The following is a 13,609-nucleotide window of genomic DNA, read 5'->3' on the forward strand; positions in this document are numbered from 1 at the left end:
TAAATAAATAGTTGATATCCATAGTCCAAAGTGAAATGGAAGAGTGAAGCAGAATACATTTGTTTGTGTGTTTGTCTGTTTAAGAAAAAGAATGGAAAAGAAAGGGAAAGGAAGGAATATGATTCTAGGAATGAAAGAAAGGAAAGGCCACATTACTCAGATCAACACCTTTGAAATGTGTCAAGAGTCACAGAGAAACTGGAGACTTTGGTGTCTCTCATTTCCCAAATGCACCCCTAATTTCTACTCTACCTCAAACAGATGGAGGAAACTTTGCAAGGGGTCATCTATCTCCAACTTGACATGTGCATTCAGAGGTTATGAAAGCAACCCCAGATAAATGTGAAAAAAAGTTTTCATAAAGAACCTCACAAGTAATCCCAACAAATGGAGGAGAGAAGGGGATTAAAATATAGAGTACAAGAAAGTAGTACATGAATGAAAATTATTTAAATTAAGAAATATATTAAATGTGATATATAATGTATTCTAGAATGAACTAATAATTACAAACACAGATACGTCCTGCTAAAATTTCAACTTCAAGGATCAAGATGATTTTCTTCAGAGATACAAGTAGAAAAAGCAGGTGGAATATTAGGATAAAAGTCAAGCCGGCCTCAGACTTCTGTAAAGCAATATCTATTGCCAGAAGCAGTGGAGCAGTGGCTTCACATTATTTGGTATAGAAGTAGGGTAAAAGGGGTTGACAGAAGGATTCTAAACTGAGCCAAGAGGGTATATAGATTTAACGCAAACTAAATAATATAAAAAAATTTAAGAACTATAATTTTTATGATTAAATTGATTAATATTTGTAAAGCACTTGAGCTGTGCCTCGTATATAAAACGCACTATGTAAGTGTTAGTTAATGCATTAAATGGGAATGAACTGAATCTCATGAAATCCGTGAGTTCATCTTAATCAAACCTGTCTTCATAGAAGCTCTGATAAGACTACAGGAGGGTACACTAAACCCCTTTACAACTAGAACTAAAATTAAATAAATGTGGGAAATAGGATTTCAGAAAGTCCATATTCTAATTATTGAAAATTTTAAAATAATAATAAAGCAACAGGAAATCAGTAGATAAGGAGCATAGCTGAGGAGATGTGTTACGGTACTAATTTCTCCATTTTTATATGGAGAATCAGTAGATTATACCGTAAGTTGATGAATGAAGAAATAAATCTTTTGATTAATTATGTATACAACTAATTTTTTGAGGACCTACTATGTGTTGGACACTGTTGTAACTGGTGTGGATTTAACTACAAATAAGGTATATAAGATATATAAGATTCCTACTCCTTTGTACTTAATATTCTAATAGAAGGAGACTAACCCATGCACTTAGAGAAGAAAAAAAAGAAAAGAAAGAAATAGATGGATAGATCAATAAAAGAGTGCCAAATATAAATGGGATAAAGATGATACATGACACATGATAAAGATGACATTTCAAACCAGTAATAGTAGATGGATAATTTAATAAATGTGATGGGACACTGGCAAGCCAAAATAAATTCCAGATGAGTCAAAGATTTAAAGAAAAATGACTCCATTAAGATATTATAAGAAAACATTGGTGTATTTATAACCATGGTGTATGAAAAGACCTTTTGAAGGAGGTCATACAGCATGGAGGTCACAAAATTAAAGATTAATACATTTAATTACAAAAAATATTTCTAATTTTTGGGGCGCCTAGGTGGCTCAGTCGTTAAGCGTCTGCCTTTGGCTCAGGGCGTGATCCCAGCATTATGGGATCGAGCCCCACATCAGGCTCCTCTGCTGGGAGCCTGCTTCTTCCTCTCCCACTCCCCCTGCTTGTGTTCCCTCTCTTGCTGGCTGTCTCTCTCTCTCTCTGTCAAATAAATAAATAAAATCTTTAAATAAAGTATATTTATAATTTCTGTGTAGAGAAAAATGCATCATAAAGTCATAAGCAATCAACAGACAGACAAATATTCATAACACATTTTTGACAAAGGACTTGTTTCTTTAATATGTAAAAAGCTTGTAAAAATAAGAAATAAATTTAGGTGTGATAGTAGTATTATGGTATTTTTGTTTTTCTGCTTTTTAAGTCAAAGAAAAAAGCAAGCAACCTAGAAAAATGGATAAAGGATCTGATCAAAAACTAAAGTATAATGACCAGTAAGTATATGGAAAGATTTCAACCTCATTCATAATAAAAAGAAATGCAAATTAAAATGAGATACCATTTTTATTTTACCATTTTATCAATGTTTGATGACACACAAGGTTGATGATGATTCTGTTGTTGTTAGAATAAATCAATACACACTTTTTTTGAAGGACAGCTATAGTCTTCTATAAGAATATCTATTATTAGAAATGTGCCCTCTGGATATACTTGGACATTTTTATATAAACTTATCATTGAGGTATTTTTATAAAAGAAAAAAAAAGACTGGAAATACCTAAATGTCCATCAGGAGGGGCAAATTAAACGAATCATGGCAATAATACTACATTTAAAAACAATAAGACCTAGGTAAGAAAAATATATATGTATATATATTTAAAAAGCAAAAAACTAGGAAGATGTGGCTATCAGTCCTTTGTGCAAAATATCTGCACATGTGTATACACATAAACATATATGCATATGCTCGCATGCGTGTAATGTCTTGATTCCCATAAGGTTATATATGTATCTGTATCTGTGAACCCTGGTTACCTTTAGAAAAATTCATTCAGGGTAGAAAAGAAAGAGGGAGACCTTTATTTTCATTTTATGTGTTTTTGTACAGTTTAAATTTTTTAACATATGTGTGGATTATTATTTTCGAAGTTAACAGAGGTTATCTGGGTAACAGAATTATAATTTTCTTTCGTTTCTTTATTAAAAATACCTTAAAACATTATTTAAAATAAAATGTGATACCATTATTCAATTTTTAATAGTTTACAAACTTATGTTGAAATGAAAGTGAATTCCTGAAAATATTCAGATATTTTATAAAGTGGGAGCAGGGCCTTCAGTTTACTGTGGGGGGGGGTGCATTTCTGGGGGCTAAGCATTTGCCATTTGCATGCTCCTTCTCTCCTGATTGGCAGCTTGATCCACATAGCAAGACAATGGCCTCTTTCCCTAGTTCTCCTTCCCTAAACCTGCCTTCTCCAGAGTATCTGAAAACTCTATTTAAAAACCCATATCCCTGGAGGCTTTCCTGGTACATAGACTTGAAGGAGACACCATGGAACTCAGAAAACAGCCTGAAGTACGAGAGGTTTTCTTTGTAACTTAGTATAAGTAGAAAGAGTTCATTAAGGTGGGATTTCACGGGAGAATTAATTAGTTGTTTATTTTTAAGGTTTGTCCACAAAACGCATGTTATTTCGAAAAGAGTTACTCAAAAACTGGGGAAGAGCTCTTACCTTTCATTTCCTTTTGTGGCTTAAGTAAAGCCAGATTAACAAAATGGGAGAAACACCCAGTTTCAATTTTTAATTACTGATGTAGTACATGAAACGAGAGTGAACTGATCTAAAAGTTACTTCCTACCTCAAAGTGCTTCATTCGTTTATTGCTGAAAATGAAGGAAGACATGTGGGAGTGCAATTCAGACATCTCCCAGCAACTCCATAATGAAAATCACTTAAAATAGGCAAAGGAGGTAAGTTATAGCAAAGGTACTTACACTGAACATAGCCAGATAGTTACCATTCTGTCTGATTCTGATTTGGCACTTTGGAATGCTGTATTAACTCTCCAGCCCAAGTGAAGCTAGAATTCACTGAATTCAAACTTACTCTGAATTCAAGTAACAAATAGCTCTCATAAACAGAGAACTTTACTCTTTATACTACTTTTATACCAAATGAACAAATGACAAGTAGAAGTAATTTCTTTTCCCCTCCCTTTCTCCATTCCTTCCTCCCTCCCTCCCTCCCTTCTTTGAAACTAGCACTCTATATCCTGTCTCAAATGGTCAGGACAAATAGGATACAACTTCTATATATTTTAAAATAGCTGGTACAAGGACGTGGTCACAAACATGGTCCTTTCGTTTCCATTATAGGAACCTAACCAAATGTAAAATATTCAAAAATAGATTAAATTGTGTTCAGTGACATTTTCTTGTAATTATGTGTTATATATAAGTAAAACATAAAATTGTATTTTGATTTCACTTTTGAATTGCTAGATATGCTAGTTCCATTCATCAGCATATTACAATAACTAACTCCCCTAAATCCTCATGTTTTCTGTATACATAATAGCTTACTTGCCTAATAAGATGCTAGAACTATAATTTGCTGAATCAGTACCAAGTTAGCAAAAATTAATTATTAGAAAAGCAGGAGGTCTAGTGCTAACATTAATTCTCCAGGCATTTAGCGCAATGATAGCTTAATTGTCTTATAGCTTTTTTCTGCTCTGGATTAAACCAAACATTGCCCATCTGTTAGGTACTTTATGTCTGCAAATCGGTCTTTTATTAATTAACTGTTCAAGCACGAAACTGCACCCTCTTAGATTAAAATGATTCCTTTGTAAGCAGACTTAGCTTATTCCTCGATATACACTGACTGGCATGAGTGAATTTGGGCAAATAATCTTAAAGACATAATCGTTGATAGTTGGGAATTGAAATTTTGGATTCAAGAAGGCACATGAATATTTTTCAAGAATTTTCCCTATGTCTCTATACTTGTAAATTGAGCATGTTCTCGTTCTGCACTCTCTACACTGGCTAATGTCATGTAATCCTTTTTCATTCCCTGTGGACCGTTAAGTGCCATCAGATCTTATCTTTTCAATCTCTTACAGCCTTCTCCTTTGCCCCATGCTTCTGCTGAGTTCAAGGACTTCTCATCTCTTGCCTGAATAATTACAACAACCGTTTAATTTGTCCTTCTGCCTCCAATCTGGCACTACTCCAAACGATGATCATACTCACTTCTACCAAAGAGATTTTTCTCAAAGTAGATCCCATAGGGAAAAGCCCAAATTCCTTTGTCCAGCACAATGCTGGCACCCCTCTCTCTTCTTCTGTCCAGTCACACTAAATTGCTGACCATTTCTTTAATGCATCTTGATGTTTCATGCTTTCCTGCCTTTACCCCTGCTGTTCCTCCTGCTTAGAATTCCCTTCCCCCTTGCCTATCGGCACAACACCTGCTCAGCTTTCGTGATTTGATTCAAGTGTTATGTCCTCCCAGGAACCCTTCTCTGACCTCCAGGGGAAGGTAGTAACTCTGTTGGTTCAATTTTTGTACCTTGTATAAACTTCTATTTGATGGATTTGTGTAAATCGCTGTGTTGCTCTTTGTAGGCCCAGAAATGTAGCACTGCCTGCAAAAGCAAAAGTCGTTGAATGAATAAATGAACAAAGAGAATTCAGGAAGCGGGTCTCCAAAGCCAACAATGTTATTTCATTCTTGGCAGAGTGAATTTGGGGCACTTCAGATAGGTGCTATCTCAGGTCAGTAGATATTCTGCTGACTGTCATTCCGTGTTTATTTTGAGTTCCACCAGAAGCTGAACCTAAGACAAGGATCTGAGTACAGGTAGGTCACAGGGAGGTGGAGAAACATGATTAGGGGAATAGAAGAGTGAGGCAGGGCAGGGAAGGCAGCCAATAAAGTATGTGTTATCAAGCTCTTAGCGCTGCGGGTGACTGGAATTTGGGGAGTCTGTTTAGGTCATGCACATTAGTTATCCCTCCCAGAGGAAGGTGAGGTACTGACACACTCCCGTTGGTCACTGATTGAGGGCTGCTTCTAGGAGGTATGAAATTCCTTAGCACATCTGGCCAGCAGCACACGCCAGCAGAGCAAACTCCACCAAATGGGGAAGCCCTTAGTTGGCAATCAGGTGTGTTCTGGAGTGGACAGGGCTGGGGGCTGTGGTGGTCTGCATCTTCTCTTCGGTGCCATTGAGTGGTCAATATATAGTAAATATGAAAGGATGAAATAGGATGTTTCTCTAAATCTCTCAAGTCACATATACCTCACATTTTTGCTCAACAAGTAAGTTCTACATTAATTAGGGCAGAAAGCAAAACCTTTTGTATCCCATGAAGACAATATGTCTGGGGTGAGACTATACATTAAAAATCACTGCTCAGGGGCTCCTGGGTGGCTCAGTCAGTTGAGTAGCTGCGTTCCACTCACGTCATGTTCTCCAGGATCTTGGGATCGAGCCCCATGTTGGGCTCCCTGCTCAGTGGGGAGTCTGCTTCTCCCACTGCCCTTCCCCCCCACTCATGTTCTCTCTCTCCCCCTCTTTCTCTCAAATAAATAAAATCTTAAAAAAAAAAAAAGAACTACTGGTTAAAGGGATTATTCACTTGGACTGCTGTTGTTCAATCTGAGTATTTTTTATCATAATTCTAAAGTTGTTACCTCCAAACCCCTCTTGCCTTTGCAAAACTCTTACTGAATCACTAGGTAAGTAAGATGAAAAAAAATTGCTGCTGGTCCCACTAGGGCACTGCAAGGAGATGAACATGACTGATGGCTTGAAGGTTAACTCTGCCTGCTTACTGAACTTCGTTTGGTCCTACAAATTGTGAAAAGTGTAAAATATGCAAATTAAGTTTTAAGTAGTTGACGAATCTCTGGATATTAATTAGAACTATTTCCCTGGGAGATTTCTTCTTGTAAAAAATAAGTGACCACCCAGAAATTCTCCAACAAAGCCAATATGTGAACCCTTTGTTGATTTTGTTAAAGGCCTCCAGGTAACTTCAACCATTTCATGAACTATTTGGAGATACATTTCAAGTACTGGTAATTCCTTTTCTTTATGTTCTTAAACTCACTGACTCAGCTTCCTCCCCTCACTCCTACTTCCTTTCTATGCAGTCTCCTTCCACTCCATTCTTTTTCTGTACCTGTGATCCAGAAACACTGACCAGGAGCTATTGTTAATGCACCAGCACTGAAGAGTGTGAACCAGCCTTCTTCTGGAAACTCCCCTCCTATGAATTCTAAGACAAATTACCATGGTCTGCTTTTCACTTCTCTCAGACTTTTTCTGCAGCATCTTCCACACCTTCCTTGGCAATCTTTTCTTCTCTAAATGGTTAAGATTTAGCTCAGAAGTCTGCAAGCTAGTCCCCTACTCCTGTTCCTGAACTAGAGGCTGATGTCTAATTATCTGCCCTATACTTCCATGAGGATATTTAACCACACCCAAAAGAACCACCCCTGCATCTCCCATTCAGCTCCAGTTCACACTCCTTATTGTGAACAGCAACGTGGTTTTTTGGTTACCCAAGCTCTAAAAACTGCAGGTATCGATTCTTTCTGCCCCGGTGCTACTGCCCATCTCCAGGCCACACCTACCCATCTGATCTTCCTTACAGATTTCACATTGGTTTCTTTTTCTCATGGACTTTAGGCCTCCATTACTACTCCATCATGACTACGTGTATAGTTACAGAAGCTCCTACCTGGAGCTCTCTATTCTCTCTATTCTCCCTATTCTTCACCACTATACCAAACATGAGATTTGTTTTCTTCACGTGCATCTCTAGCCATGCCATTCCTCTGGTAAAATTATTTCACAGTGATCCAGTTATACAAGATGGAGTCCAATAGTCAAGAATCTTGAGGTCCTGAAGTCCACTTAGCTTTGTACCCCACGTCTACCCTGTACCTTGCTGAGAGGTTGATTTCTATGGACTGTATAGACTAGATTCCCAGCGTCTGCATAGTCCCCTCCCCTTGAGCGTGATCTGGATCCATGAATAGGATGGGATATGACTCCCCTTATTAGGTTATATTTTATGTGGCAACAGGTGATGGGATTTTTGCAGATGTTATTAAGATCCCTAATCAATTGAATTTGAGTTAATGAAAAGGGAAATGGACCTATCCTGGGTAGGCCTATAATCAGGTGAGTCTTTTAGAAGAGAGTCTAGTAATCAGAGAGATGTTCTCCTGTTGGCATTGATGAAGTGATCATGAGTTTTATAGATGAAAGGAAATGAATTCTGCCAACAGCCCCATAGGCCTTAAAGAGAACCTTGAGCCTTAAATGAGACTGCAGCCTTGTGAAATCCTGAGTAGAGGACAAGCTAAGCCATGCCTAGCTTTGTGACCCATAGAAACTGTGAGAAAATAAAGGGGCATCAAGCCACTAAGTGTGTGGAAAATTGTTACACAGCAATAGATAACTGATGCACCCGTATTGGTTAAAGTAGGTCAATGGGAGATTTCAACAGATGTTCAGAGAGTAGGAGCAAAGGAAATTTGAGATATTTGTTTTTCCTGCCAGCTCCTTCCCAGCTGACCTTGAACCAGAGGTGTCCCATTTCTGCCAGTGGTTCCCTCCTGCAGCTGCCGCTTTCTCAGGGCCCTGTCATGGCTGCTCCTGAGATCCTGTAGGACTAAGGATTGTAAAGCCTCGGTTTGGCTTCTTAATACAGGGCCAGGGTGCCTCACTCTCCCTTGTCATTTTCCCTACTCTGCCCAAACCTTTGTACAATGTTTTTTGTTAAACTACCTTAAATTCTTTGTTAAAGAATGTGCCGTCACTTTCCTGCTGGGATCCAGCCTGAAGAACAGACTTACCTGTAGTCTTGCCATATCCCTATCCAAACACATGTCCAAATCTGAGCTACCACCCATACTCCTCAAAACACCTCCCTGTATTTCCCCATCTGATGTTTTGGCTTTGGGTTGTTCCTACCATGTGGAATTGAGACCATTGGCATGGTGTGGGTGGGGCACGGGATGGGGGTAGTGGGAAGAAAGACTCAAATGAACAAAAACAAGAGAATAGTCTAGTATAGACTACTGGCTGTGCTCCTTACTCACTGGGTGAACTTGGGAAAATGGCTTAACCTCTCCAAGCACATTTTCTTTGTAAAATGGGGATAATAATACCCACTGCTCAAGGTTCTTGTGAGAAGGAGGTGGAAAGCAGCTAGTACGTGGAATACAGTTACTGCCAGCACTGGCAGACCTCTAATGCTGTTAATGCTGACATTCATAGACACCTACCGATCCTACAGCAGTTCTTGTCCTAAATGTTCCTCTCAAATGCCCTCTTTCTATAAATGTAATGAATCTACGTTTCAGAAGTGAAATTTTTCTTTCTCCACTAAACCTACAGCAATTGTTTTTCAGTTAAAGTTCTTATTCATGTATCTTACATTTATTGGTTGGAACATATGTCCCATCCTTCTGTTGAATTCTAAATGTATTAAGGGCAGACACTGTATTTTTGTATTACCTGGCACTTAAGTAAATAGTGCCATGGGCATAAAGGTTCTCAATAAATGTTTGGAGACTCGATATGTAAAAAGGAATGTTAATACCCATCACCAGTATGGGTATTAAGGAGGGCACATATTGCATGGTGCACTGGGTGTTATACGCAAGTAATGAATCATGGAACTTCATATCAAAAACTAGGGATGTACTGTATGGTGACTAACATAATATAATAAAAAAATTATTAAAAATAAATAAAATCTTAAAAAAATAAAAAGAAATGTTAGCTGTTGACACTTCACAATCTAACACAAGATCAAATTATTTTAGTATCATTGACAAGATAGGCAAATGATATTGATATCTGGTAATTAAATAATATTTAATTGGTACTTAAAATAGCCTATTGGAAGGCCATAATTACCTTCCAGATGCATGTGTTCATTTAACATTCATTTTTGGTATCTACCAAGTGCAAAAGAAAATAATGTAAAACAAATGTAATTTTAGAAGAATCAATGACCTTTTTTGCATGTGTATAGTAATTAAAATTTTGCAACATTTCTTTTGACACATTATCTTCTCATTTATTTTTCACAACAGCTTTGTGAAGAGATCAGCTATTAATCTCTACATGTTACTCATGAGAGAGCTGAGGCTAGAAAAATTTGTTATTGTCCTAGGTCAACCCAAATGCTGACCTTTCTGACGAAATATCTACTGTTTGGCAATATGATAAAAGCTGTTAGAGAAAAAAAGAAAAGAAAAAAGTCATGCAAAGTCCTAGCTCTCAAAATCAGGCGATAATATTCAGGCAGAAAGATGAAAAACACATTTCAAGATACATAGAGTAGCAATCAGGATCCTGTGTTTGTTTGGCATTTTTAAATTCTGCAATTCCACATATGTTTTATGCATTTGACCTTCATCATGCAGTCTGAGGCAGGCAGAACATATATATATTTTTTTACCCTGATCAACAGATGAGCCCAAGAGATGACCATTTTTTAAAATTAATTAATTTTTGAGGGGGGGGAGGGAGGGAGAGAGAGAGAAAGAGCACAGAGGGAATCTTAAGTAGGCTCCACACCCAGCCCAGCAGTGCCGACACAGGGCTCCATCTCACAACCCCAAGATTGTGACCTGAGCTGAAATCAAGAGTTGGATGCTTAACTGGCTGAGCCACCCAGATGCTCCAAGAGATGACCATTTCAAATTCAGCCATGCACAGCTGAAAAAGAATGAGAATCTAAGTCACCCAATTAGGTCTTGGTTTGTAATCAACTTGTTTATAGAATACCTACTGTGTGCATCCTAAAATACAATCTAGTCAATTCACAAAACTCATTCTACCCTCATTTTTAAGATGTAGTTAGTATTTGCCTGAAACAGGTAACCTGATTTGGCCTACTAGGCCTAGTTTTGCAAATAAATCACTCCACCTTCGGATCCTTTCTACCATATCTAATCACACACCAAACAAGTAAAAGTTTGATTGGCGAGACGCTGCTCTTTTGCTGTGGCTCCTGGTTCCTGTGAAAGAACCTCATCCAGGTGAAGTAAGTAGAATGGGTGTTGGGAGTCACACTAGTAACAAAGTGATCTATACACTAAAAAGCCAAGAGGTTTCTCAGGGAAGTTGCCACAGGTTTCAGTGGAATGACAATTACAAGGTCATTTAATGCCTGCTGTGACTTTTACAATAGTAAGGATCATTATTTTAATGTTAATTTGCATAATGGTTGACCTAGCAAGAACAATGGTGAATGCTAACAGCTGCAGGATGCAATAAAATTAAACATTATCTGGGCTGAACGGCTAAAGGAAAAGTTGCCAAAGTATGACTCTTTAAGCACTTAATTTCCTCCTAGGTCATGTCCACACATAATCAAATGTGGATTTCCGGTATCTCTAAAAAACTGGCAAGAAATGACTGGAAGGGACTAGCAGCACCCTCTTTTATACAGAGTCCTTACAGAGTAGGCTTTGCTTTTTTTTATATAATTCACCCGTGCCCTCTTGCAACCACCATCAGCCGTTCCCCCAAACAACTCCACACCCCCACTCTGGCCACTCCCCACATCTGGCAGATACACCAAATTTGATTGGCCCACAAAGAATGAATCTAACCTTATGAGCTGAAAATTTTTCATGAACCATTGAAAAGGTAAGGTTGGCCACAGTTAGCAGTAAGTGACACATTTAAAGCACATAGACACTGACACCTTAAGTAATAACCTTGCATTCTGAGTTGCAGGTGGAAGGTGGCTATTAGTAGAGAGAGTAAAAAGAGATAGGTCATCTCCATTTATATTTATAGTTTTTAATTATTTCTATTGCTTGGAAAGTGAACAGGTATGATCACCCTATAGTTTGTACCCCAATTCAGCCTGTGGAGATTATTTACTTACTTATTTACTTATTTATGGACTTTTTTCCTACTAAGAGTTGGAACTCATTTCCACCACAAGAGGGCAGCCATCTCTAAAAAACAACCAGAGAGCCTGGATCTTGGACAAATAGGGCCAAAATTTAGGAAGTTGTGCTTGGGAAAGGCATTCAGCAGTCCCTGAGCAATCCTACATCACACATGAAAGAGACCCTGTGATGGGCAGCACTGAAATGGAATGGAGTGTCTAGAAGTGCCCATTTTCTCTCAGATGCTTGACTGTGGAAGATTATTTCATCCAACGACAAGGTTTCCGTTTTTGCGAGTTATGGAGGCCTAAAGCTGTAGGGCATCCTCCATGGCATCGCCAGAGATTTATTTTTCGTCTTTACTGGAGGAGCATCCAACAGCTATCGTCTTGCTCCTCCCTCTTTAAAAGCTACATACTGATTTAGGTCTCATATTGTTTTGTCTTCTAAATCTCACTGATGACAGAAACAATTGTTAACTTCTCAGTTAAACTTGATAGGGAAGGAAATAGTTTTGGAAGCACAATAAACACTTTTTAACTTAAGTGTCAATGGGTAGACTATGTTCTATTGCCGACTTGTTTAGTAGCCAGTGATTCAGAGGGCCAATCAGCTTCTATATATAGCAGTTTATTTTGGGGGGAGGGAAGTAGCATGTTTCTGAATATTTTACCCTCCCCCACCCCATTTATTTTCCTATTAGGTAGGCTTCCTCCAAAATACCTTATTTGACCTTTATACTTTCAGAAACAGCGAGTGCCTAATTCCCCTCTGTGGGTAGCTAATCCGATTTACGTGAGCAGAACCTAGAATTATTTTAGCTTCCCAACTGAAAAAATAATACACATGGATAATACGCTGTTATGAGCTCCGGCTTCAGACTTCTTCTGCTTTGCAGGCTGGAGGTTCTGTGCAGGCAAACTTGATTTTGCTGATCTGGTCTTTTCCAAAAATTTTTTGCCCCTGGCTTCTGGGATCCTTTGGGCAACCCGGTTGTGTTATGCATGGAGGGTCCTGGAATCCTGGGAGGGACAGAAAGACTTAACCTCAAAACGCCAGGGTGCGGCAGATCTGGGGAATATTCAGCTGAGGAAGACAGGTGACTTGACTACATGTCATCTACCTGCTGCTGGGGCTTGGTGGGTCAGAAGGTTCTCAGGTCTTATACGCTTGGTTCACGCTTTGCGTTATTTTACCTTACTCTGAGCTGCTAATCACCTGCCCCTGAGCTGGGCAAGGTTTAATATCGCAAAGCACGAAGTGATGGCTACCATAAAAAAATAATATCATCTTCTCTTCAGACCGCCACACACACACACACACACACAGGAGTCAAATTGCGAATATCATGTATAGCAGGACCATATCCATGTCACATATGTAGATATATACACGTATATTTATAGAAATGTGCTTTCGTTAACATATATTTACATATATGGATATATTTAGAGAGATATACACGAATATTTTTATATATTATATGTACATTTATCTGAATAAAATAGAACATTTACATAAACATAAATGTATACATAGATAAATGTAAATGCATAGTCATGCGTTTACATATGTATATACATATATCGGTGTGTTATAGTTTAAATGACACCGACTCTGCAATCTCTAGTTTTCCTTTAATTCTCCTACCCTGGGGAAACAGAAGTGTCTACCCAGGCCATGCCAAAATGCCTTGTAACTTGGTTGAGGTCTTTTTCTTTTTTTCATCGTCTATTACCGAAAAACTTCAAACTGAAAGTTGAATAACGGGCCGGGTGGGAAATAAAGCTTCGACCCTGTGTGTGTTCTGAATTTCGCCCCCGCAGTCCCGCGCTCCCGTAGCTCTCCCCTTTGAGGGAAGGGGCTGGATGCGCGAGCGCCCCTCTCGGCGGCCACGCGTCCCCGCCCTCGGCCCCACCCCGCCGCGGCTGCCCCGGCGCGCCTTCCACACCCCTGCGCGCCGCTCCCGCCCGCTCGGGGATCCCCGG

This window comes from Ailuropoda melanoleuca, chromosome 13 (assembly GCF_002007445.2).
Source record: "Ailuropoda melanoleuca isolate Jingjing chromosome 13, ASM200744v2, whole genome shotgun sequence".
NCBI classification, from domain to species: Eukaryota; Metazoa; Chordata; class Mammalia; order Carnivora; family Ursidae; genus Ailuropoda; species Ailuropoda melanoleuca.